The sequence below is a fragment of the Schistocerca piceifrons genome, chromosome 5 (genome assembly GCF_021461385.2).
Source record: "Schistocerca piceifrons isolate TAMUIC-IGC-003096 chromosome 5, iqSchPice1.1, whole genome shotgun sequence".
In the NCBI taxonomy this organism is placed as follows: Eukaryota; Metazoa; Arthropoda; class Insecta; order Orthoptera; family Acrididae; genus Schistocerca; species Schistocerca piceifrons.
This window is the reverse complement of record NC_060142.1, coordinates 188960280-188987708: the sequence shown is the minus strand read 5'-3', so window position 1 is coordinate 188987708 and position 27429 is coordinate 188960280.

Below are 27429 nucleotides of genomic sequence, written 5' to 3'. Positions count from 1 at the left end.
CACACTGTGGCCAATTGATCCATCTGCTTTCCTCTGGACTAGTACATCCAGAAATGACAGCTGGCCATTCTTCTCCAGTTCCATGGTGAACTTGATATTAGGGTGGCATGAGTTAAGATGTTCAAGAAACTCATTGAGCCTGTCTATCCCATGTGGCCAGATCACGAAGGTGTCATCCACATACCTAAAGAAGCATGTGGGTTTAAATGTGGCTCAATGAGTTTCTTGAACATCTTAACTCATGCCACCCTAATATCAAGTTCACCATGGAACTGGAGAAGAATGGCCAGCTGTCATTTCTGGATGCACTAGTCCAGAGGAAAGCAGATGGATCAATTGGCCACAGTGTGTACCGAAAACCTACACACACTGATTTATATCTGCAGGCCAGCAGTTGTCACCACCCTGCACAGAAGAATGGGGTTCTGAAGACTTTGGTCCACAGAGACCAAGAGAATCTACCCATAGAGATAGAACGTCTCAAAACAGTTTTCTCCAAGAATGGATACATGGACAGACAAATTGAGAGGGCACTCCGACCAGCCACTATACCACAGGTTCCTGAAGAAGACCAAGATGAAGCAAGGAAGGTGGCATATCTGCCCTATGCTGGCTCTATTTCTGCCAGAATCAGTAGGATCCTGCGTAAACACAATATCAAGTGTGTTTTCTGTCCATCTAACAAGATAGGGGGACTGCTGGGGAGTGTCAAAGACGACCTGGGGATTTACAATATATCTTGTCAATGTGGCATGTCCTACATTGGCCAGACGACAAGAACTGTGGAGATCAGGTGCAAAGAACATCAGAGGCACACTAGATTAAGACAGGTGACTAAGTCAGCCATTGCTGAACACTGTCTAGAACTAGATCATGCCATGAAGTATGAGGATACCAAGATTCTAGCACAAACACCCAGATTTTGGGACAGTGTTATAAGAGAATCGGTTGAGATTAAAATGGCTGACGATCTTATGAATCGTGACACAGGGTACCAGCTAAGCAGAGCCTGGGATCCGGCTCTGGAATTGTTAAAGGAGCAACGGGGCCAGCTGCAACACTACGCAAACAGAAGAACCAGAGACATGGAGATGGTAAACGAGCCCCTGACGGACTGCCAGGAGCACCAGACCGAAGATGGAACACCCAGAAGTGGGACTGGTGGGCGCGGACCGCAGAGGGAACATCCAGAGCTGCAGCAGACGGAAAACGGAGCGGCAACGCTCCAGCAGGTCGTGGTGAGCGGGCGCGGACCGCAGGGGGAACGCCTGGTACCCCAGACCGTAGATGAAACCCCCAGGAGCGGGTTTGGTGGGCGCGGACCGCAGAGGGAACACCTAGAACCGCAGCGGACGGAAAACGGAGCAGCAACGCTCCAGCAGGTCACAGGGAATGGGCGCGGACCACAGAGGAAGCGCCTGCAGCCGTTGGTGGAGGGGGAAGGCCATAGGCATAAATACTGGACCAGGTCCACTCGAGGAGCAGTCTCAGGTCGCACCTGATGAAGGTCTCGAGCTACGTGACCGAAATATCGTGCAAGTACGACGCTGATATCCGGCAGGACACCCGACAACCCAAGATGTCATTAGATCGACGGGAAAGCCTGAAGAGTTACAACCTGAAACATGCTTTGTTGAATGCACCACTTTTATCGCACCCAGATCTTACCAGAAATTTTTCCATTGCCACCGACAGTTCCAACACCGCTTTAGGCGTAAACATTTTTCAAGAAATTGAAGAAGATGGCTCAACAGTAATTAAAAACATCGCATTTGCAAACCGCATTCTGTCACCTGCTGAACGAAATTATTCTGTTACAGAACTGGAAACATCTTTTACGAGATTCAGGCATTTTCTTTATGGCAGACATACCACCGTTTACACAGATCACAGAGCTATACAATTTTTACTTTCAGCTAAATTCACACACGACAGATTAAGCAGATGGAAGCTTTATTTACAGGAATTTAATTTTACAATAGTTCACATTCCCGGCACACAAAATATTATAGTAGACGCACTATCTCGGTAATATTTTTACGGGGAGGTTACACTTAGCACGATGTCTATTCTCATTTAAATATTTCCTTAAATTTTTGTGGGAAGGTTACAACACGTATTAGAGCCACCTACACTCGACACATATACTTAAGACACAACTCGCATACATTTCGCGGAAAAGAGCTACATGACTCAATCTCTCTTTTGTCAGTCAGTATGAGATGATACCAATTAAACGGCTTACACTTACTCATCAACCGTTCAGGAATTCTGAATTCTATCCCTTCTACTCGGTTCCTTCTTGACAGGTAAGTTCGTATTTTCGAAAACTTTTTTGTTTTCTGTAAAGACGAATTCAGCCATGTGAAGCACGCATTTCCTGAGGAAGTCACTGTCCTTGACGTACTGTTGTCTTGTGGAAACTTACACGTAAATATATTTTGTTGTTTGATTGAATTTTCCACACTGCAACAGAGTGTGTACTGATATGAAACTTTCTGGGGGGTTAAAACTGTTTACCGGAGAGGGACTCGAACCCGAGACCTTTGCCTATCACGAGCAAGTGCTCTACAGACTGAGCTACGTCAGCACGAACGAGGACTAGTCTTCACGCCTTTCCTTCCACCTGTGTCTCCTCTCTAACCTTCTAAAACTCACCGAAATTCTTCTGTGTAACTTGAGAGACTAGCACCTGGAAGTAAGAATACTGCAGAGACTGGGCTTAGCCACAGCCTGGAGGATAATTTTCAGAAGGAATTTTCCACTATGTTGCTGAATTTTCGCTGGTTCGACTTCCTGTCTGGCACACAGTTTTAATCCGTCTGAAATTTAATATTTTGTTGCTTATTGAACTGGATCCATTTGGAATGGCTTTCCGAATTTGTGCCTTCAGGAATGTTTTGTGTTAAGAATACGCTTGAAATGGTGCTGTTTCTGAACTACGATGTCTTCATATCAAATTAACCACACAGGTTTATTAGGAACACTTGCAGAGAAACATCGTGTTCTCCACTCTTTATTGTTTTTTCAACATTTCGTATCTGCTTTTTCCATTCAGCGTTATGCAGCACCTTGAAACGCCACGGTGACAGCGATATTTCTCAATACTAGGCGCTGAACAACGGAACTACTGAAACGTTGTTGCCGCTGGGCTTCGAAGGTATGTGTAGGTCCTACAACTGTATTACAAGACTTAAATGTAAATAAATTAGACGTCTGCAATAACTAAAAATGAAGCTGAAACTCTCAGGGAGAGCGATAAAACTCGCTGCCTTGTAAAGTAATTGGTAAGATTATCTCAAGGCTGTACTCTATTAGTCACCATCTTTGGCAGCCGATTCTCGGAATCGCGCACCACTGTGCAGAGCAGCTGGAGGGTAAAATAATTCAGCACGGAAAGGGAACAACCGTTGTTTAGATCCAGAGTGGAGAAAACTCGGCGGTATTACCGAAGACGTACGTCCCGCTCCTTTCCGAGGGGAGCGCCGACGAAGAACTGCAGACAGCTGCGTAAGGAGTATTTAAGAGTTCCTTGCGCTGGGAAAAGCAACCGGGCGTGATTTGTCTACAGGAATATGCAAGTGGGGCCCTTGGAGGAGCGTGCGATAGGCGCCTGAAAGCTTGCTGGAGAGAGAATTTCTTTCATTTGCTCCTGCCGGCGAAGGTGCGGACACAGCTGGTTCAAGAGACGCTAATGCAACTCCTTACTAACTTAGAAACAATAAATCCCTTGCAAGCACATTTGTAAACAAATAATGATGTTAATACAAGATTAACCGATACGTCTCTTGAATGTACGAGGAAGAAACACGTAATTTACCGTGCAGCTTATTGGGCAATCCTACCGTATAATTTTTTTCTTATGTTGCTTTCTTGCCGACATTTTTATCCTGATGCTGCAGTACGGCAAAATAATGTGAGTGAAGAAACATTCCAATAGCAGCGTGGAAACATTCGAAATACAGTATGTAATCAAAAGTATCCGGACACCCCCAAAAACAAACGTTTTTCATATTAGTACACTGCGCTGCTACCTACTGTCAGGCACTCCATATCAGCGACCTCAGTAGTCATTAGATATCGTGAGAGAGCAGAATGGGGCGCACCGCGGAACTCACAGATTTCGAACGTGGTCAGGTGATTGGGTGTCACTTGTGTCATACGTCTGTATGTGAGATTTCCGCATTCTTAAACATCCCTAGGTCCACTGTTTCCGACGTGATAGTGAAGTGGAAACGTGAAAGGGCACGTACAGCACAAAAGCGATCAGGCCGACCTCGTCTGTTGACTGACAGAGACCACTGACAGTTGAAGAGCGTTGTAATGTGTAATAGGCAGTCATCTATCCAGACCATCAGACAGGAATTCCAAACTGCATCAGGATCCACTGCAGTTACTATGACAGTTAGGCGGGAAGAGAGAAAACTTGGATTTCATGGTCGAGCGGCTGCTCATAAGCCTCCCATCACGCCGGTAAATGCCAAACGATGCCTCGCTTGGTGTAAGGAGCGTAAACATTGGACGATTGAACAGTGGAAAAAAGGTGTGTGGAGTGACGAATGACGGTACACAATGTGGCGATCCGATGGCAGGGTGTGGGTGTGGCGACCGCCCGGTGAATGTCACCTGCCAGCGTGCGTAGCACCGGAAGTAACATTCGGCTGCGGTGGTGTTATGGTGTGGTCGTGTTTCTCATGGATGGGGCTTGCACCCCTTGTTGCTTTGCAGTGGCACTATCACGGCACAGGCCTACACTGATGTTTTAAGCACTTTCTTGCTTCCCGCTGTTGAGCAATTCTGGGGTGGAGATTTCATCTTTCAACACGATCGAGCACCTGCACGGCCTGTGGTGCATTGGTTACATGACAATAACATCCCTGTAATGGACTGGTCTGCACAGAGTCCTGACCTAAAACCCAACAGAACACCTTTTGAATGTTTTAGAATGCCGACTTCGTGCCAGGCCTCACCGACCGACATCGATACCACTTCTCAGTGCAGCAATCCGTGAAGAATGGGCTGCCATTCCCCAAGAAACCTTCCAGCACCTGACTGAACGTATGCCTGAAAGAGTGGAAGCTGTCATCAAGGGTAAGGATGGGCCAACACCATACTGAATTCCGGTTTACCGATGGAGGGCTCCACGAACTTGTAAGTCATTTTCAGCCAGGTGTCCGAATAGTTTTGATTACTTATAGTGGAATGACGCGGTATATTTACGAAAATGGTGTTGTGAAGATCAACACTGGTCGTGACAACTTATAATCTTACGTAAACACGTAATGTAATTCAGAGTGACTGATAATGAATACATTTACAGCCAACCAATTATTGTAATCACAGCAGTCAGTGTTAGCAGCTCTTTTGCTAGTCAAATAGGATGAGACCTCTCTGCAGAAGCAGAGGCATTAGTATAGTATGTGACAAATAAATTCTGTATGTTTTGTACTGTGTATTGTTACCGCGTTACTTATCCAGTTACAAATATACGAGGGCGTGCAGGGAGAAATGCCTCCGAATTTTTTATCTGAAAGCTGTTAAAGATTTTTAAATAAAACGAAGTTCACTAACATTCCACATCTTTATTCTTCCGTCGTCATGTTTATTCGCAACGTAGTCACCATGGCAACGGATGCATTTTTCCCAACGAGAGACCAATTTATTGATACCGTCTCTGTAGAAATGAGTTCAAATGTGTGTTAATTCCTAAGGGACCAAACTGCTGAGGTCATCGGTCCCTAGACTTACACTACTTAAACGAACTTAAACTAACTTACGCTAAGAACAACACACACACCCATGCCCGAGGGAGGACTCGAACCTCCGGCGGGAGGGGCCGCGCAATCTGTGAAATAGCGTCTCTAACCGCACGGCCACTCTGCGTGGCGCCCCTGTAGATTGTTTGCCTTTGTTGACGGAAGCGAGCGAGGTCGTGCATTGGTTAGCACACTGGACTCGTATTCGGGAGGACGACGGTTCAAACACGCGCCCGTCCATCCTGATTTACCTTTTCCGTGATTTCCCTAAATCGCCTCCGTCAAATGTCGGGACGGTTCCGTTGAAATGGCACGGCCGACTCCGTTCTCTATCTTTCCCCAATCCGATGGGACCGATGATCTCGCTGTTTGGTACCCTCCCCTCAAATCACCCACCCAACCAAACTTGTTGACAGAACCACGGCATCACCTCTGCTTGCACCGATTCATCACTACCAAAGTGAAGACCTATCTAAAGTTTTGGAAACAGATGAAAAGCGGAAGGGGCCAACTCGGGACTGTATTGAGGATGGTCGGTGACAGTGAAGCCAAGGAGTCGGATTGTTGCGAATGTCGCAGCGCTCGTGTGTGGTCTGGCACTATCATGCTGAAGGAGAACGTGGTCCACGTTGGTTGGTTAGAAACTCGATTACAGCACGCTGTTTCTCACGCACCGACATAGTTACCTTACACACTGCCATGTTATATGCTAAAATTTGCAGACGTCTAACAGCAGAGTGTTACAACTTGCGTCAATGAAGCGGGAAAGACGGCTGAGTATGTTCATCACATGTGATACCTCAACAGATGCTGAGAACAGAACAAAAATTTGGCGGTATTACTTTTCAGCACGCCTTCAAAATAATTACCAGAGTCATAGTAAATCTGCATTCTTGTATTATCCAGCAGAAACAGAAGAGTGTAATAAATAATTTAACCTTTTCTATTCTTGTAGTATGGAAGCAGCATGTTATTGTTTAAAATGGTCCCTGTTCGGACTTTACTACAATCCCTCAACACATGTGATGGAAATAGAGGAAAGGCCTATATATAGAATACAGAGAATGTTTTCCACCTGCTGTGATTTTGTTTAACGCATATCTAATACACACACAACTGTCAGTAGATACATATATACAAATGAGAAACAATGAATTTAACAAGGTTACATGTGTTTCAAACCAGATTGTCCATTTCTTCAATCCAGTGTGTAGCGTCGCAAGTTGTTCCGACCGAACGTTTGCTTTAGGAAAGCTTGCTGTATGTAACTTCGGGGGCTGACATCTAGCTGCCTACTTGGGAGACAAATGTGCGTCTGTCACTGCCTGCCGTGGGAAAGCTATTCAATGTCTCTTACTGAATGCGTACATTCACCACCTATAAGAATCTAAATAAACAATAGTAGTTTATGCATAATCGCTTTCAAAATTTGTATATTGCAGTTTGTTATTAATGGAAAGGTGGTGTGAAAATCTCAGCTTTCTAGAGGGCATGTTTCAGAGGTAGAAAGATTTACTTTAAAGTTATAAAAACAGCCCTTAAGAAAGGAAATTCACCTGTGAACACTTATGACTTGTTTTTGGTTGTCAATTGAAATAGTCACCTGAAGTATCAGGGTATAGAATTATTTAATTAAAATTTAATTTAAAAATTTCAAATACCTTACAATTTTGTTGTATGAAATCTAGAATAACTTCAGAAAGAATCATTAAAATCAATATTTATTTTATTGGTGTTATGTGAGCCTGTGAGTAAATGAGTGTGTGTGTGGGACATTCGTCAAATTTCAATATTGCATTATATACCGTCTTAAGTAACGTGCAAGTTACACAAGCCTGTCGTGGGAAAATGATCCTGGGGGATTTACCCACTTTGCTGATGACGTATGTCTAGGTGTGATTGCTATTGTAACACAGCAGCCAGAAAGCCAGTTGGAGTAAAATTTGTATCTAAAGAATATTTCCAGAATTATTGTCTTTTCGTTTTCGTTTATTAAACATTACTACAATATGTGTATGTCAGATTGACGCAAATGCGTCTGTGTATAAGGATTGGTGCTGACCAGTTTTGGCGCGAGTATGATCACGACCGAGTATTCTGATTGGCAGTCAGTAAGGTCAGCCAATCAGAATTGAGATGGTTCCCTCTCGTTACCTGATAGTTATACTTGGAGTAGGCTAGAAGAAGACAGTCGCTCCCTAGCTTTGAACGTGGACGGTCATGATACTTGTGCTCGTAAAAAGAATGTGTAAGATGAAGAATTACTTAGTGTTTTAGTTATTGGTGAGCTAAGTCGATAGCAGTTGTTGTTGAGGACTGCTTGGCGAAATTTCAGAGGTTTTGACTAAATCTGTTGGACAGATATTCGCGTGTGAAATATTGGCCTTCATAGAATCCGTGTGGCATGTTTCATTATTCAACAACTGAGCATTTTTGGCGAGCAGTTTCTTTTTTAGAAATCCACAAGAAGAACCAAATGTAATGACTCATATTAGTGGTGAAGTTAATGACTGTGAAAACGTTGTTTAATTTGGGTCGGGTTTGGACAGATTTGACTACTTTGCGTGTGAAATGTGTGTATGAATTGTGAACTGGAAGGAAATAGCCAATAGTTTAAATGTGGACCGAACAGTACCTTTTCTTTTGTTATTAAGGACAAAATAAACATTATTGTGTGGAAATTTCGTAGATTATTTTCCAGAAGCCAATCCATTTTCTTACTGCCCTATAAAATTGGATGACAGTATTTCTATAGAACTTTCATTCATAACTAGGGTTGTGAGCCCTCTGTAATTGTAGATATTAGGTAGTGTTTCTTTTATCAACGCTGCTTTTACATAATCTTGTAAGTATCTACGTTGCCGAGTGAAGGGACATTGAGTAGACGCCGTTCTGAGGTAGGTGAATTTTAATTTGCGCCCTGCACAGTGGTGGTGGCCGAGCGGTTCTAGGCGCAACAGTCTGGAACCGCGCGACCGCTACGGTCGCAGGTTCGAATCCTGCCTCGGACATGGATGAGTGTGATGTCCGTAGGTTAGTTAGGCTTAAGTAGTTCTAAGTTCTATGGGACTGATGACCTAAGAAGTTAAGTCCCATAGCGCTCAGAGCCTGCACAGTGACAACGACGGATAGATACGAGAAATTAAACCCTGACCCGCTGCAAGTGCACAGCCTCCGGCGTTATTAGATCTTCATCACTGCCGTGATGTGCTCGAATCAGACAGTCGATGGCAATGTGATGTGTAGTCTGGCGTGGTGATCCACAGTCACAGTCTGAACTGGACAGCTTGTTCCACTTATGGAATGCGTCTTTGCATCTGCCATGGCCCGTTCGGATACGATTCAAAGCACTCTAGGTCTTGCGTGGTAGATGAGACCCACTTGGGAGCTTAGCACATGAGAAGATGTTATGCAGGCGCACATCTGTTACTACTTTCCACCGACCTTTCCACTCTTGAAGAAGTTTAAAATCTCTGGCCACCAAGCCAGAAGTATCATGCAAAGTAGGATGCCTTAACTGTAGCCTTCTAAGATTTAAAAGTGGCAGGTCTTTATGTGTTGGTGGATTAGGATTTCTGAAGATCTTATTGAATTCCCTCAGAAGAGCAATAGATCCGCGCAAATCATGTGGCATAATACCTGTTAAGCACGAAAGTCAGTGAACTATGGTAGATCTGATAACATCTGATATTATCTCTGTTGGAGATCAACAAGCTTTGTATGGTGGCTATTCATTCAGACAGGTGTGCAATATTCAGCACTGGTGTACACTAAACCCAATGCTGGAAAACGCATGATGGGATGCACATGTTTTTGGGTTGGGTCCGCCTTTAGCAAAACACAATTTTGTTTTTTGTCTCAGACGTGTTTCACTGCACTTGGAGCATCATCAGTGGGTTTTTATTTTATGGCTTTTAAAGGTAAGGAATGTTCTTTACTGTTTATGTACATGTAAATATTAGTTTATAAATCATAATTACATATTTTTGAAGAGCACATAAAATTATGTGTTCATACCTTCTTACCGCTAAAGGGGGACCCCCCCAAAAACATATGTATTTTTAAAGCAAACACAGACAAAAGAGCTTCATCCTCAAGCAAGATGGGGTGTTGTTACGAGTCTTCGATTTCAAAAATGGTTCAAATGGTTCTGAGCACTATGGGACTTAACATCTGTGGTCATCAGTCCCCTAGAACTTAGAACTACTTAAACCTAACGAACCTAAGGACATCACACACACATCCATGCCCAAAGCAGGATTCGAACCTGCGACCGTAGCAGTCCCGCGGTTCCGGACTGAGCGACTAGAACCGCTAGACCACTGCGGCCGGCCCTTCGATTTCTCAGCTAGGTTCAGGAGGTATTGCTTGCAGGACAGTGTTCACTCCAAGAAGACGCCTAAATATTTTGGATTCGAATATGCATAGAAGTAGAGTCTTTCCAGTATGTAACATTCTTTAAGCTAGATGTGGCTCCCAGGTAGTGCTAAATCAACAACAGCGATACAGTCAGCCAGACAATCAATTTATCTGCTGTAAATATGAGACCATTGATATGGTTCACGAAATTCTTTAGGTAGTCGATATCCCAAACATCACAAATATGTGAATGTCACAGTTATATAATTAGAGTTCTTAATAAGCGAACGAATTAGTTGCGACTGGGAGGTTTGGCTTAGGGCAAATATACAAACGTTCACAATTCAAGGACATGTTTAGCCTGAACTATAACGACAGTTCCACCTGCGATCAACACTGATTATGTAGAAAAGTCAACATAGCATGATGCGTGCTGTAAGATTTGACCTGTGATGGGATATTGAGATTTTTCAAAAGTGTATTTTCCTTAATACTGAACAACATTGTAACGAGATACAACGCCTAGTGGATTCGTGTCTTTTATCCCCATCGTACACAAACGGAGAGGTGAGCGACACTCAACCCGAGAAGAAACATGGCAGTGATCTGAAACAATAGGAGGAAAATTCAGAGGGCAGAGTGGTGGAACAGTTATCGCAGAATCCGTCTTTGTCAGAAGGTAGGAGGTCACCAAGAGAATGGAACGAGGCATGTGTAGCAGTACGGCACCAACTGGCCACAGATCCGCGCATGCGCACTGCAGAGCGCACAGCGCCACGAACACAAGGCAGTTAGCAGACGACACATGCGCGCTATTCTTCGAAGTACCGAAAACTGCGTTTACGTTGCCATAACGCATGACGCCGCATTCCATCGAGCTGACGTGCCCGCCTTCATCGCTCTTGCCTCCTTAACAGTATCAGGCGCAGTATATCCATTTCCATGATTCTCAGCTGGAATGCATAGAAATTTTTACAGTTTGCCTGACCACATGTTTCCATGCGTGGATGAAAACGATGGATGAAAACGACAGAATATTTGACTGTATTCTGCGGATTGTCGTAAATGACGCATTGTGTCATCTTATTCTCATTCACACTGACATCGTGTTTTATATTTTACGTTTCGTAAAATGACTTAGGAATAGTGTGTAGTATCACATTGTACTAATACATTTATAAAAAACATCCGAAAAATTGATTCTGAGAGTTTCAGAGAATAAAAAGATAAACAGAATATGGTCACGACTCGCTCCTAGAGATCCAGATGATTAAGTAGCCCACTTCCCTATATGATATGTATACGATTTAGGTCTTAAAAATAAAATTGAAAAAACGCATTTTCGAGAGCTCCTGAAGTTCGTCGAAGTTTATAATGTGCCTCTCATGAATGAAAATGTTTCGTATATGGTGCTACAGTCTAAAAATATTACGGCAGAGATCTTCCATCTCTGTCTACTGCTGTTGAGGATTCGATCGCAGATAAATACTTGTGACCAGCAAGATTATGAAGATGACTGTTGCTAGTTACATTCCCAGTAATTCAAGTTGTGCTCTTAGATTTCTATCTAACCGCATACTCTTAATTGCTACATAGTCGGAAGAAATGGTGAATTATTTCTGACAAGAAAAAATATAAAGGTCACTGTCGGTTGTTTCACTCACAGCAATTTCTTCTCCAGAAATTTCATATTTCGTTTTTGAAACACACAGAAATCACGAAATCATTACGGAGGAAGTGCGCTCTTACATGTAAGGAATAACGAATATTGCAGAAAAATCTTAACTTACACGAATAACAATGTCTCAGAGTGTGTTGCATATATGAAGAGGAAAAAAAAATATTTTTTTACCCATCCGTGGGCGAACCCATGCCCTTTCGTGTCGCATTCCCGCTCGCCAACCACTTGGCCACGCCAAACAACAAAGACATGGTGCACAAATCTTGTACTGTTGCATTGAGGAACATAGTCTGACTTCGTTGTAAAAAATGGTTCAAATGGCTCTGAGCACTATGCGACTTAACTTCTGAGGTCATCAGTCGCCTAGAACTTAGAACTAATTAAACCTAACTAATCTAAGAACATCACACACATCCATGCCCGAGGCAGGATTCGAACCTGCGACCGTAGCGGTCGCTCGGCTCCAGACTGTAGCGCGTTGTCAAACGGTGCTGCGTAAGTCATAAATGCGTGATAGTCTGGAAGTTTTCCAATATCAGGCTTCCCATAATTGCTTTCTATTGTTACTTGAAAGTTGTAAACACGTTTCGATAGTTACTAACTAAACCATTTGTGGGAAAAAGTGCACAAAGTCACAAGTAACGTCAATTCACAATCATGTAATATACCTAAGCAGAGTCGATGTCTTGATATTTAATGATCTTTAAACTCTTATTTGCATAAAAATAACACATATTTTTTTGACGTAATCATTCACAGTAACAACCTAACCTAAACATATTTCTAACAAAGGAAAATAGTCTATTATGAACTTACTTTCCAACCAGATACGTCCTCTGGTGATTCTTTAGTAACACAATCACTAAATCCAAAGCTAAAACCGCTAAATATGTTTAAAATAACAAATTATAGGCGTACATAAACACAGCTCACCGATCGACAGTGCCACACCGAAATTCAAAAACCTCTCGGTACAGTTGTAAAATCGGTGGGAGGACCATTCGGTAACAGGTCTCCGGAGCTTACTGAATAGGATATTTCGATAAAGAATCGAAAATGACGTCACTACCGATCGATATGAACGATACAGAATAGGGCCCCAGGCCAACTGGCGTCGAAACATCAGGCTGAACTCTCAGAGACACCAGCTGGAAATACGAGTATTTAATGCTCGTATCACTTGAGACAGTAGTGATTAAACAGGTGTGTGTCTCAGCGGGATAACGATGGCTGCTGTTGGTACTGCGTAAAGTAAAGACACTGCCCTCTTCCTTAACGCCTCAGTGTGTATTTTCCGCGCGCGCTCCTCTGTCTCAGTGCGTAGTTTCCTGTATCGCTGTCTGGCAGCACCGCGCCACGTTCCTTGGTCACTCGTTAAGGTATTTATTTATTCATTTCAGTTTATCGATCAAAAGTGAAGCTGATTAGGATCGAACAGAATGTACTTAATAAGAGAACGAAATTTTATTTTCACACAGTAACAGGTGGTTTGCTGAATGAAATATTTTGAAACATGATACTGCCTAGAGAGGAACTTCAGATTCTGCACACAAACAAGATGTCTCTTTTCGAAGGCAACTCCTCGAGCGTACCCCATACCTCCTTCGTTGCGCTTGGAAAAACTTTTGGATAATGCCTGACTGCAAGACGAGTCGATTTTGGTGTTCGATGTGGGTCTCCAGTTCATGATGCTTCTTGTGCAGAGGGTGTGGCCAACAGTCCCGCGAGACTAATCAAATGGTTCAAATGGCTCTGAGCACTATGGGACTTAACTTCTGAGGTCATCGGTCCCCTAGAACCTAGAACTACTTAAACCTAACTAACCTAAGGACATCACACACATCCATGGCCGAGGCAGGATTCGAACCTGCGACCGTAGCGGTCGCGTGGTTCCAGACTGTAGCGCCTAGAACCGCTCGGCCGCTCCGGCCGGATAGACTAATCACTATTGCAAACTGATGTTATCGCCGCCATGTTTATCAGACAGAGCGTATGCGGCTGGCCGCAGTGGCCGAGCGGTTCCAGGCGCTTCAGTCCGGAACGGCGCTGCTGCTACGGTCGCAAGTTCGAATCCTGCCTCGGGCATGGATGTGTGTGATGTCTTTAGGTTAGTTAGGTTTAAGTAGTTCTAAGTCTAGGGGACTGATGACCTCAGACGTCAAGTCCCATAGTGCTTAGAGCCATTTGAAGATCGTATGCACCGAATCATGCAACATATAATAAATGGCGAAAAAGCTTCTGATAATATTTTTTTCGTTCTGCTCCTGACCTATTTTATATCTTTACAACTGGTCGCTTTTAACAGCGCCCTCATCTTCTTGTTGTAGTCCATGACAACACTTATCTTTTGCACGATGCCATTCTTTGGTTTCTAGTTCTTGAAACGCATAGTTGTGGACTTTGCTTACTATCACGTTGTCTCTCTTGTTCTTCCATATGATCAAAATCTGCTTGTTTCTGTAAGCTATTACGTATTCGTTTGTTTTGAAAGCTAGTGATCGTTTGTTGGCGTTAGCAAGTCAGGCAGCAACACCCGGCCGAGACAAAAAAAATGGTTCAAATGGCTCTGAGCACTATGGGACTTAACTTCTGAGGTCACCAGTCCCCTAGAACTTAGAACTATTTATACCTAACTAACCTAAAGACATCACACACATCCATGCCCGAGGCAGGATTCGAACCTGCGACTGTAGCGGTCGCGCAGTTCCAGACTGTAGCGCCTAGAACCGCACGGCCACTCCGGCCGGCCGGCCGAGACACAAGCAGCAACAGCGAAGTAACTGATTTTGTGACATTTTACGAGTTCCTAACCAGGAGTGAATTGTATAATTTGATCTGACTGCTTTGGTAGTTTAGTTTCTTGAGTTTCTGCATATTAATTTAATATTTAATAGATACAACTCTTGCTTTTTCGTTAGCGTCGGAAAGTAAACCTATTTTGTGACATATTACAAGCTCCCAAACAGGAGTGAATTATTTAGTCTCACCTGAGTGCTTTGCTTGTCAGTTTTTGAATCTCTGCCTGTTAATATAATTTATTAGACACTCTTTTTGCATTTTCTTCCGTGTCTACAGTAGAGTTCCTTAGCGCGTTTCGATTATCCATGTTTGTCTGTGTAGTGCAGTTCTCCACTGTCTTGTGTGGGTAGGGACTGTGATTTCTGTGCGCGGATGCGCGCCGAGTTTGTGACACTTCGCTCTCAGCTCCAGGCTTTAATGGCTTCGTTTACACAGCTTGAAGCTGCAGTGGATGGGCATGACTGTTTTGGGCCGGTCTTGGGGACCCAACGGACGTCCAGTACGTCTGAGTCCGCCAATCGGTCCGGACCGGGGGTCAGTCCAGTTACTGTTCCCAGTGAAGTTGATTCCTCACGACCTATCACCCGTGGCCGAGTGGGAGGTCCGTCTAGGCATCTCAGACTGCGAAAAACTTTCCAGGGGGCCACACGCAAGGCCTCCTCGGTTAGTCTGACAAACAGGTTCCAGGTGCTGTCTGTGGCTGAACTGTCAGCCAGACGGAGTCGCTTGTCTTGTTTCAGAGTAAACCTTAGGGACATGGCTACCAAGGAGAGGAAGAAAGCCAATGTGCACTCTGTGTGCATACTGGGTGGAGACATTTCAGACGTGGAACAGGTTCTTCCGGGGCACAGGGCGCAGCCAACTCCAGGTGGTGACTCGTGTCGGTACCAATGATTTGTGTCACTTTCGATCGGGAGAGACTCTTCCCAGGTTTCGAGTGGGCAACAGACGTTCTGAAGGCCTTGCTTGCGAGATGAAAGCGGAGCTCGCCATTTGTAGCATAGTCGACAGGACTGACTGTGGACGTCTGAATCAAAGGCTCAGACCGTTCTGCGACCAAGCAGGCTACAGATTCCTCCACTTGCGCCTTAGGGTGGTTGGATTTTGTGTTCCGCTCAATAGCTCAGGAATCCACTCCACAGAGGATGCGGCTACATAGGTAGCAGATGGTGTGACGTGGAGTGAGTGGTTTTTTAGGTTAGTGGGTTCGGGGAAGCGCAAAAAAAGATTCAGTCTGAACGGGGGAAAGTCGAACAAAGGTAGAAAGTAGACACAGGAACCATTGGTGCAACAATTGTAAATTATCGTAGCTGTGTTGCGAAAGAACCACAGCTCCAAGCGCTAATAGAAAGCAGTGATGCTCAAACCGTTGTAGGCACGGAACGCTGGCTATAGCCGGAGATAAGTTCAGCCGAAATTTTTGAGAAGGATCTAGAAAGTATAGCCTAAATACAATTGGCGGTGGCGTATTTGTTGCCGTTATAAGTAGTTTATCTTGTAGCGAAATTGAAGTAGCTAGTTCCTGTAAGTTAGCATGGGCAGAGATCATTCTTGGTAACCGGAATAAAATAATAATTGTATACTTTTACCGACCTCCCAACTCAGATGATACAATTGCTGAAAGGTTCAAAGAAAACTTGTATTCGATTTTAAACACGTACCCGACTCGTATAGTTATGGTGGTGGCTTTAATTGACCCTCGATATGTTGGTGAAAATACAAGTTTAAATTCGGAGGTAAGAATAAAACAGCATCCGAATTGTGCTAAACGCATTCTCTGAAATTATTTCGAGCGGTTAGTTCATGAGCCCACGCGAATAGTACCAACGGTTCTGCAATCACACTTGACCGCTTAGCAACAAATAATCCTGACCTAATACTGAGCATAAAAACGGATACAGGGTTAGTGAACATAAGGTTTTCGTACAGAGATTAAATATTGTAACCTCGAAATCCTCCAAAAATAAGCAAATAATATAACTATTCAAAGAAGCGGATAAAAATTCGTTTGACGCCTTCCTGAGAGACAATCTCCACTCCTTCCAAATTTACAGTGTAAGTGAAGACCAGATGTGGCTTGGACTCAAAGAAATAGTATCTACAGCACCTGAGAGGTTTGTTGTTGTTATGGTCTTCAGTCCTGAGACTGGTTTGATGCAGCTCTCCATGCTACTCTATCCACGCTTCATCATCTCCCAGTACCTACTGCAACCCACATCCTTCTGAATCTGCTTAGTGTATTCATCTCTTGGTCTCCCTCTACGATTTTTACCCTCCACGCTGCCCTCCAATACTAAATTGGTGATCCCTTGATGCCTCAGGACATGTCCTACCAACCGACCCCTTCTTCTAGTCTTCTAATTCTATTCAATATCTCCTCATTAGTTATGTGATCTACCCACCTAATCTTCAGCATTCTTCTGTAGCACCACATTTCGAAAGCCTCTATTCTCTTCTTGTCCAAACTATTTATCGTCCTTGTTTCACTTTCATACATGGCTACACTCCATACAAATACTTCCAGTAACGACTGCCTGACACTTAAATCTATCCTCGATGTTAACAAATTTCTCTTCTTCAGAAACGCTTTCCTTGCCATTGCCAGCCTACATTTTATATCCTCTCTACTTCGACCATCATCAGTTATTTTGCTCCCCAAATAGCAAAACTCCTTTACTACTTTAAGTGTCTCATTTCCTAATCTAATTACCTCAGCATCATCCGACTTAATTGGAATACATTCCGTTATCCTCATTTTGGTTTTGTTGATGTTCATCTTATACCCTCCTTTCAAGACACTGTCCATTCTGTTCAACTGGTCTTCCAAGTCCTTTGCTGTCTCTGACAGAACTACAATGTCATTGGCGAACCTCAAAGTTTTTATTTCTTCTCCATGGATTTTAATACCTACTCCGAATTTTTCTTTTGTTTACTGTACTGCTTGCTCAATATACAGATTGAATAACATCGGGGATAAGCTACAACCTTCCCAACCACTGCTTCCCTTTCATGTCCGTCGACTCTTATAACTACCATTTGGTTTCTGTACAAATTGTAAACAGCCTTTCACTCCCTGTTTTTTACCCCTGCCACGTTCAGAATTTGAAAGAGAGTATTCCAGTCAACATTGTCAAAAGCTTTCGCTAACATAGGTTTGCCTTTCCTTAATCTATTTTCTAAGATAAGTTGTAGGGTCAGTGTTGCCTCACGTGTTCCAATACTTCTACTGTATCCAAACTGATCTTCCCCGAGATCGGCTTCTACCAGTTTTTCCATTCGTTTGTAAAGAATTCGCTTTAGTATTTTGCAGCTGTGACTTATTAAACTGGTAGTTCGGTAATTTTCACATCTGTCGACACCTGATTTCTTTGGGATTGGAATTATTATATTATTCTTGAAGTCTGAGGGTATTTCGCCTGAATATTCTTGAATCTCCAGGCCTCTTCCATGTATACAACCTTCTTTCATGATTCTTGAACCAAGTGTTAGCTATGATTAAGTTATGCTCTGTTCAAAATTCTACCAGGCGGCTTCCTCTTTCATTTCTTATCCCCAATCCATATTCACGAACTATGTTTCCTTCTCTCCTTTTTCCTACTATCGAATTCCAGTCACCCATGACTATTAAATTTTCGTCTCCCTTCACACCTGAATAATTTCGTTTATCTCATCATACACTTCAACCAATTTCTTCGTCATCTGCAGAGCTAGTTGGCATATAAACTTATAGTACTGTAGTAGGCGTGGGTTTCGTGTCTATCTTGGCCACAATAATGCGTTCACTATGCTGTTTGTAGTAGGTTACCCGCACTCCTATTTTTTATTCATTATTAAACCTACTCCTACAATACCCCTATTTGATTTTGTATTTATCGCCCTGTATTCACCTGACCAAAAGTCTTGTTTCTCCTGCCACTGAACTTCACTAATTTCCACTATATCTAACTTAAACCTATCTATTTCCCTTTTTATATTTTCTAACCTACCTGCCCGATTAAGGGATCTGACATTCCACGCTCCGATACGTAGAACACCAGTTTTCTTCCTCCTGATAACGACGTCCTCTTGAGTATTCCCCGCCCGGAGATCCGAATGGGGGACTATTTTACCTCCGAAATATTTTACCCAAGAGAACGCCATCATCATTTAACCATACAGTAAAGCTGCATGCCCTCGGGAGAAATTACGGCTGCAGATTCCCCTTGCTTTCAGCGGTTCGCAGTACCAGCACAGTAAGGCCGTTTTGGTTAGTGTTACACGGCCAGATCAGTCAATCATCCAGACTGTTGCCCTTGCAACTATTGAAAAGGCTGCTCCCCCTATTCGGGAACCACACGTTTGTCTGGCCTCTCAACAGACACCCCGTCGTTGCGGTTGCACCTACGGTACGGCAATGTGTATCGCTGAGGCATGCAAGCCTCCCCACCAACGGCAAGGTCCATGGTTCATTGGGGGGGGCTGAGAGATTTATACCAAATAAATTAACGAACGAAAGAGCTGATCCCTCTTAGTACATAAAACGGATCAGAACACTGTTACAGGAACGACGAAAAAAGTATGCCTAATTTAAACAAACGCAGAATGTTCGAGACTGGCGATTTTTTACAGAAGCTCGAAATTTGGCGCGGACTTCAATGCGAGATACTTATAAGTTTCCACAACGAAACTTTTTCTAGAAACCTGACAGAAAATTTTAAGGGATTCTGGTCACATGTAAAGTTCGCTAGCGCCAAGACTCAATCAATGCCTTCTCTGCGCGATACCAAGGGAAATATTATCGGCGACAGTGCTGCCAAGGCAGAGATACTAAACACAGCCTTCCAGAATAGCTTTACCAAAGAAGACAAAGTAAATATTTCAGAATTCGAATCAAGAACAGATGCCAACATGAATAACTTAGAAGTATATATCCTCGGAGTAGTGAAGCAGCTTAAATTTCTTAATAAATTCAAGTCTCCCTGTCCAGACAGTATACAACTTAAATTCCTTTCAGAGCAAGCTTATGCAATAGCTCCATATTTAACAATCATATACAACCGCTCGCTCGATGAAAGATCTGTACCCAAAGTCTGGAATGTTTCACAGTTCACACCAATATTCGAGAAAGGCAATAGGAGTAAGCTCATAAATTACAGGCCCATATCATTAATGTCGGTATGCAGCAGGATTTTGGAACATATTTTGTGCCGGCCGCGGTGGCCGAGTGGTTCTAGGCGCTTCAGTCCGGAACCGCGCGACTGCTACGGTCGCAGGTTCGAATCCTGCCACGGGGATGGATGTGTGTGGTGTTCTTAGGTTAGTTAGGTTTAAGTAGTTCTAAGTTCTAGGGGACTGATGACCTCAGATGTTAAGTCCGATAGTGCTCAGAGCCATTTGAACCATTTGAACATATATTGTGTTCGAACATTATGAATTACCTCGAAGAGAACGGTCTATTGGCACACAGCCAACACGGATGTAGAAAACATCGTTCCGGAGAAACACAACTATCTCTTTACACACGCAAAGTGCTGAGTGCTTTTGACAAGGTATATCAAATTGAATCCGTATTCCTAGAGTTCCAGAAGGCTTTTGACACTGTACCACACAAGCGGACAGTAGTGAAATAGAGTGCTTATGGAAAATCGTCTCAGTTGTGTGACTGGATTCGTAATGTCTTGTCAGAGAGATCACAATTCGTAGTAACTGACGGAAAGTCATCAAGTAAAACAGAAATTATTTCTGCCGTTCCCCAAGGTAATGTCATTAGGAGACAATCTGAGCAGCAGTGTTAGGTTGTTTTCGGATGATAGCGTCGTTTATCGCCTAGTAAAATCATCAAATGATCAAAACAAACAGCAATACCATTTATAAAAGATATCTGTATTGTGCGAAAATTGGCAACCTAAATAATGAAAAGTATGATGTCATCCACATGAGTGCTAAAAGGAATCCGTTAAACTTCGGTTACATTATAAATCAGGCAAATTGACAGATTACAAATTCAACTAAATACCTAGGAATTACAATTAGGAACAACTGAAATTGGAGAGAACATATAGAAAATGTTGTGTGGAAGGCAAACCAAAGACCGCATTTTATTGGTAGAACACTTAGAAAATGTAACAGATCTACTAAAGAGACTGCCTATACTACGCTTGTCCGTCCTCTTTCGGAGTACTGCTGCGCAGTCTGGGATCCTTACCAGACAGGATTAACGGAGTACAACGTGAAAGTTCAATGAAGAGCAGCACGTTTTGTTTTATCGCGAAATAGGGGGGAGAGTGTCACTGACACTATACAGGATTTGGGGTGAACATCATTAAAACAAAGGCGTTTTTCGTTGCGGTGGAATCTTCTCGCGAAATTTCAATCACTGACTTTTCCTCCAATTATGAAAATATTCCCTTGACACCGACCTACATAGGAGGAAATGATCGTCGTAATAATATAAGGGGAATCAGAGCTCACATGGAAAGATAAAGGTGTCTGTTTTTTTTCGTGCGCTGTTCGATATTGGAATAGTAGAGTATTATTGTGAAGGTGGTTCGATGATCCCTCTGCCAGGCACTAAGTGTGATTTGCAGAGTATCCATGTAGATGTAGATGAAATTGCTTTGTATTTTGCCGCTTTGTGCCAACAATATCAATGTTTTTACTCGTCAATTTGTGAACCAAATCAGGACTAGCGTAACAGCTGTCGAGGTAAAGACAGTAATTCTTCCGAGGAAGTCATAAGCAAGTTCCAAAACCATGAGGGAAGGTAGACTGTCATTCTAAGTGTACTTAACAGTATCAACAGTGAAGTCCCATATGAATCCAGAACAGCTTTCACAATTCATAAAATACGTTATCTTTACTGACAAAACGTACCATCTAGTGGAGGAAGCGTCGATTAATGGTATTATAACACCTGTTCGTCTGAAACTCCTCATTCACTTTAGGTACAAGCGACAGAATACTACTGGCGTAAACGATCATCGAACACACTGAAAACGATAAGATCATGGACACAGACGTTCATCATGCCCACTTAGAGGGTTAAAAGCGCCCAAGGAAAATCGAAGTATTAACGTCGGGAAGGCTTTTTTAACTAGTCATAGCGTCAAGTGATGATTCATGGTTCCACTTTAGTATCATACAGTTTATGCTCACTATAGCTGAGTGCACTAAATACTTGGGATTTTAATTCACGACGATAGACCTCAGTGCCAAGTCTGAAACCCGTGATTGCACTCTCTCCCCACCCTTCTTTCAAAGGTTAGCTGCGAACAAACAATGAGCAGTTAGGGAATTTACTAGAGTCAGCTCGTCGAATACAGCGCAAAGTAACCGAACACAGCACAGAACTATGAGAAGCGAGAACTGAATTAGCGCATCACCACAGACTGCCTTGTATTTTCTTTGATAAGTTAATTTTCCTAGATTAAGCTTTATAACCTACTGGTGGGATATGTGTACTAGATTTGTAGCTTTTCGAACAGAATAGTGAATAATTACTGTCTCTTGTTGAAATGTCAACTGGGCTTAGCTTCTTATGAGAGGTTGAGAGTCGTCTTTCAGTGTTGTTGTGAAGTGTGTCACACTCTGTGCTCTAGTTGATTTGCAGTGCTAGAGTAAATATATCAAGTTTTACTATTTGATCAGGTCCATGTTATACAACACAATAAGCTGCAAGAATTGGGGCGTTTGCCATTGCGGATTCTCGCCCTCAGAGCTGACAATTTAAAAAGTGAGTCGCCAAGAGAGGCTCTTCTTATTTCAACAAAGTCGCGACCGCAGCGGTCTCCAGGAAATTAACAGCACCAGCAGACTATCGAAGAACACACGTGTTCCCTTGGTCAAACGTGGTAGGAGTGGCGCAATAAAACAGCAAAGAAATGTCTGGCTTCCAAGCCATAGTAGTGATACTAGGAAGAAGACAGTTTTGTGACATTTCAACACTTGATAAAGTCAGAAAAGTAAAAGTAGCGATAGTTAGGATGGAACACCTTCGTTCAGTAGAACCATGTTGTTAAGTAACAGTGGAATCCCACATTACAGTGATGGTGACGCGGTATCCATGGGTGTGGATTCACGTGGAAGGGCAGTGTTTCGTCTTCAATACGATTCTCTCTAGTAAACCATTATCGTGCTCTAATTAGTTACGATTTGGCAAGGACTTTGCTTTAACAGGGGATATTAACAACGAAAGAAGAAAAGGAGACTTCTTAAGGGAAGTGGTTAAATCTGACATCGATACACTAAACTGAAGAGTTCAGACTCAGTACAGTCATAACTAATAATGGTTGCCTGTGCCCAAAAATCAACTGTAAAATCTAGTATGGTGGGCTGCTCAGTTGAGGTAGATACCAGGTAGTGATTTAATACCAGCGTAAATGAGGGAAAAAAAGAAAATGACTACAACTCTCTGTTTATAGAAAATCAAAATCGACTAATACATAAAATACGTAGTCAGTAGCAAATACCTGAAAGGCCAGAAGGGAGGTGTCACATGCCCAGTTCATAAACTGAATGTGACGCTAACACACGTATAAACTAGAGAGATATCTCACTGCTAAATAAAACACACAAAAACTTAATTAATATGCCATTACCGAGATCTACATATTATGTAAGAGATATATGAAATCCTTAAGCATGCTTTCGAGCAAACAGATCTACGGTGAATCACATATTTAATCTAAAAATTCTGTTTGAGAAGAAATGTGAATATTATCAGGAAGTACATACGCTGACAAGCCAAAACATTATGAGCACTGCCCACTGCGGCGTTGGATGCTGCCAAGTGGTATTGATGGCACGTGACGCTGTAGCAAAAGTGTGCAAGCGGAGCAGACACGAACGGGGAATCACCTTAGCGAAGATATGCGCTGCAAGTGGGGAAATTCATTGAAATAAGAGACTCTGACAAACGACAGGCTATTATTACGCAGAGCCTGTGGACGAGTATCTGGAAAACTGCGAAGCTGGTCGAATGTTCACGAGCTAGTGTGGTGATAATCTACGGAAAGAGCTAGAAGGACAGTGTCACTACCACTAGGCACCCAATGGTTGGACATGCACGACTCTTCACAGAACATGGGGTTCGGAGGCTTGTCTTCTCTGTAAAGTAGGATAGATCGCGATCTGTAGCATCTCTGCCAAAAGAGCACAATACTGGTGCACGCACAAGTGTTTCAAAGCACACCGTTCGTCGTACCATGTTGAATATGGAGCTCCGCAGCAGACCACCTCTATAAGATCACATGTTAACCCAAAGAAATCGTCAGTTATGATTTGCTCGGGACCATCTGGATTCTACCAACGATCAATGAAAACGGTTCGGTTCTTCGGGTGAATCACATTTTTGCTACACAGGTTCGATGGTCACCTCCACAATGGTCGTCATCGAGGTGAACGGCGGCTGGAAACGTGCAGCGAACCGTGGACGCAGGCTGATGTGACCTGTGCGTAGACATCCAATGTCACATACCTTCACAAGTAAAGCCCTAATACGCTAATAAGCACGCGGTCATAATATTTTGGCTCATCAGTGTATATTGTAGACGTTAATAAAGCCACTGACATCGTGAATAGAAAATATTGTGCCAGAAGCTGAGAGAATTAAAAATCGTACAGGAACTATAAAGCTAGCCAAATCATCTACATGTAAAGGCATTTACATAATCAAAACAATAATTTCATTACAGATGTGCCAAACAGTGAATCCGTCACCAGTTCTCTTCAACCTAGTAACAAAATCAAACAACTGATAGACCAAAAAAAAAAAATTAAATTACAAAACTGGCGTATGCAGATGGCATAGTTCTTTTAGAAGACAGTAAAAGAGCAGTTGTAACTCTGTCGCAAGAGTTTATCAAAGACCTCAGAAGGAATAGTTTGCCATTGAATGTCAACCAAGCATATTCTAAATGTGGCGGTAGCTTGAAAGTCCAAACTGAAAAATCTTTTGACGTAAAAGACATTAAATTTGTGAGAGCCTCCTTCATTTAAGCAAATACTGCAAAACATTGCATTTCTGGAAGATGACAGATTCGCGCCCTCACATCAGCAAGATGAAGAAGGTACGAGGGTAATCCCAAAAGAAAGGTCTCTTACTTTTTCTTTTTTTAAGTACAAAACTCTGTTTGTGTGGCAGTTGGTCACACACTTATGAAGAGTGCTTCACGCGCTATGTGTAAACATGCGCACGCAGCGCTGAGACGCTCAGTCTTGGCTTGGCAGCCCTTGAGACTGGAGTTCCCATTGGATGTCACCGCCAAGTGCGAATTGTGCGCAGTTATTCGGTTTTTGAACGCAAAGGGCACTGCGCCGATTGAAACCCATTGCAATTGACGGAAATGTCTGGTGAGTCGTAGATAGAGGCCAAAACTGTTCGTAAGTGGTGTAGAGAGTTTGCAGCTGGTCGGACCGAAATTCACGACGAACAAAGCAGCGGGAGACAGTCAGTTTCTGAGGAGACAATGTTGAAGGTTGAGGAAAGCATGCGTGAAGATCGGCGGATCACCCTGGATGATCTCTGCACGTTGTTTCCTGAGGTTTCCCGAAGCACCGCTCACAGAATTTTAACGGAAACATTGAACTAGCGGAAGGTGTGCCCAAGATGGGTGCCACGCATGCTGACTAAGGACCACATGCGGTAACGAGTTGATGCTTCTCGCGCATTTCTTCACCGCCTTGCAGCCAAACAGGACAACTTTCTGGACTCAGTTGTCACTGGTGACGAAACCTGGGCATACCACTTCACACCTGAGACCAAGCAACAATCACGCCAGTGGCGGCATCCTTTTTCATCAAAGCCGTGGAAATTCAAACAAATACAGTCTGCTAGTAAAGTCATGACAACCGTTTTTTGGGATCGGACAGGGGTATTGTTGGTCGACTTTATGCCCACTGGGACCACAATTAACGCTCTCAGGTACTGTGAGACTCTGAAAAAACTCAAACGGACAATTCAGAACCGGAGAAGAGGAATGTTGAGCAAGGGCGTACCATTCTCCATGACAACGCTGGCCCACACATCGCTCGACAAACCGTTGCTCTTCTGCAACAGTATCTGTGGAACATATTTACCCACCCACCCTATAGTCCTGACTTGGCGCCAAGTGACTATCACATGTTCCCTAGGTTAAAAGAGCATTTGGTCGGAAAGCGATTCAGCTCCGACGACGAGGTGAAAGAAGAGGTTCATAACTTTCTTAACAGCTTGGTGATGAGCTGGTATGACATGGGCATATAAAAACTGCCACAGCGTCTGCAAAAATGCATCTACAGAAATGGTGATTATGTCGAAAAATAGCTAAATTTTCAAGCTGTAAACTGATGTAAACCATTGTAGAAATAAACAGGTCTATGTACTTAAAAATAGGAGACCTTACTTTTGCAATTACCCTCGTACTTGGATTCATCAGACCATTCAACGTTCTTCCACTGCGTCAACATCCAGTGTCGACGGTTACGTGCCCATTTCCATTGTACCTGCCAGTGAAGTGGTGTTAACATTGGCACATGCGTCGGTCGTAGGCTGTGAAGGCCCGTTGTTAGGAGTGTTCGATGCACTGTGTGTGCAGACACACTGTACTCCTCCCAGCATTAAAGTATGATGTTAGTTCCGCCACAGTTTGCTACCTGTCTTGTTTTACCAGTCTGCCAAATCTATGACGTCCGACATCTGTAACGAGATGTGGATGCGCAGTACCACGACGTCTGGACGTGGTGTTGAAGACACTCGCCACAGCACACCTCGAACAGCCGACAAGTCATGCGGTTTCCGAAATGCTTGTGCCGAGCCTCCAGGCCATCACAATCTGCCCTCGGTCAAACTCAGATAGATCGCATGCCTTCCCCGTTCTATACACGAGCAGCATGCTCATGTACTACATGCATCGTGCGTGTGTCTGACCAGAAGTCATTCCTCACCAGGTGAAGCTGCTATCGTCTGGACGGGCTGATATCGATAGCAGGTTAGTGGTCATAATGTTCTGGCTGATTAGTAATCTACAAAAGCCCATTGCACACCAAAACCTGGTGTAGTCGGTAAAGACTTTGTTGTAAGCGACAGATTCTGCGATGGTGAGGAAGAAGGCCACAATACAAAATATACTTGAAAACATCTTCCTCACAGACACTGTTAAAGTTCACATTTTATAAGCTGACGACAATATTCGTCTTTCCAACATGACGTCCACGACTTGACTTTCTCACGGTCCGATTCTCTAACAGCTTAACAACTAACTAACAATCGCTTACGAGCCCAAAAATCAGAGTTACAAGTACGTCAAAGATCATAGTGACAAAAGAAAGAATACACATAAGAATAATATCATTGCAATATAAACATATCGATGTATCAAGAGTGAAATCAAATCTGAATGTTGTCTCAGAAAAATGTTAAGTAGTTAACAGAAATACAGTGGAATATTACTGGTATCGAGAGGTTTAGGTACCATAATGGTTACGTAATTCAATTACCATTACAAGGTGCAGACACAACTTTCAGAGTCTCTCTCTGAAAGAGATGGGTACGTGTTCAGGCACTGCACCCAAGAGAATGGGTATACATAGAGAACTCGTCTCTCGAATGCAAAGTTAAGGATTTAGAGACATATACCCAGACTCTTCTGAGATTGATTAACAGACTAAATGCTATGTTACTCCACTTGAAAAGAATGTAAATGACTTAATTGTAAAGGCTAATAGAATTTGACAGAATGTATATAAGATGCACCTTGCGAAGGCGTCCGCTTAGTATATAACAAGATGTCTACCAAGCATAAGGTCACCTTGGTACGGAAGCCTGTTTGAGAGAAGTTATGATTGCTAAGGTTAGGACATTTGGATCGAGAGAAGGCC